Genomic DNA, 1,571 nt, shown 5'->3' with positions numbered 1-1,571 from the left:
TCTCTCTATCTATCCTTGTTAATCTTTTTCCACAACGTGACTGAATTTTCTCATGTAATTTTTTTAGCTTAATTATTATATATGAATTTTATCATGAATTAATTTAAAAAAACCTAAACGGTATATATATATGTGTGTAATAAATTAAAATGAACATGAAGTTAAAATTCATATATATTGTTATGTAATCACCTAATAATTATCAATTCTTATTATTGTTATAAAATATTTTTCTTAAAAATTTAGATGGATAGTAAAAAATGCGTGAATTTTTATATTTTTAACACGGCTCTTAAAAATAAATTTTTGAGTCTTGTTGATTTTTTTTTAATTTGTCTTATGCTAAAAAAAAAATTTTAAGTCTAAAAAGAAAAATTAAACTCTAAATTTTTTATTAAAACAACTCTGGTGCTATATTATAAATTTTTCTTTTAAGTTAAGATCAGATGATAAGAACGACTAATTATATTTATAACACTTATATGATATGAAAAGAAAAAAGATATAATAAGAGTGATAAAAAGATATCAAAAGTTTTCATGAAAAGCTTCCAGTGTTGCAACAAGTCCACATCCGGTTCGCATCCATTCCTGTCACTTGTTCAAGATGCATGTTAAAGGCTGAATCAATTTCTCATGCTTTGTTCCAATGCCCCCTATCTTCAATAATATGGAGACTAAACTTAATAACCCCTGACCTATGGATGAGAGAAGAAGAGACATTTTTCAATTGGTGGCAACGAGTCTTATCCTGGGCAGCGGCTCAATTAGACGGTAGACAAAAGACCCTCCTCATCGCGGCGCTGTGTTGGAGCACTTGGAAAGCGAGAAATCGGTGTGTTTTTGAGAAGGTAATAAGCCCGGCACCATAGATAGTGAAAGAAGCCAGCAATTTAGTGCGTGAACTCGTGAGCCATACCTGATAGATGCTGCTAATTTTCTTTACTCTTACTTTACTCTTCTTTAAGTTCTTAGTCTTTCGGTCACAGTTGGTGATAAATGGGAATATCCAATTATTTTGTACTTCCTTATAGAAACACTTTTATTTTATATTAGTAAAATAATATTTATCTTTGAGAAAAAAAAAGAGTGATTCTTAGATAACTTGATACCACGAAAATGTAGGAGATGATAAAATAGTAATATCCTTATTAAAAAAGGTTTATGTAATTATGTCATAATAATCACGATGATTATTGTGTTTAATATTATTTAACATGTAACATGACTCTTCTAAACATACAGTTCAAACGCAACATCAATATAATGCACTAAAGTACGAAGTGCTTATAAGGCTATAACATCAATATAGTTAATGACGTGAACTCATCATGCACAATAATATTGCATTAGTAGCCACTACTATCTCTATACTCTCTAGGATTATTATCTTTTCTTTTATTTTATTTTTTAAATTTCATTTAATTTGGTTTCAGCTCAACAATTATTAGTTACGTCATATTGAGATTAAAAAAAAATTCTGTTAAATTAAATTATTCATATGTTTTTTTATTGATTTAAGTTTTATAAAAAAAAATTTAAGATAGTATTAGAATTTCTATGACTAATTGA

Source organism: Arachis duranensis, chromosome 8 (genome assembly GCF_000817695.3).
Source record: "Arachis duranensis cultivar V14167 chromosome 8, aradu.V14167.gnm2.J7QH, whole genome shotgun sequence".
Classification (NCBI taxonomy): domain Eukaryota; kingdom Viridiplantae; phylum Streptophyta; class Magnoliopsida; order Fabales; family Fabaceae; genus Arachis; species Arachis duranensis.
Note: the sequence above shows the minus strand (reverse complement) of the source record.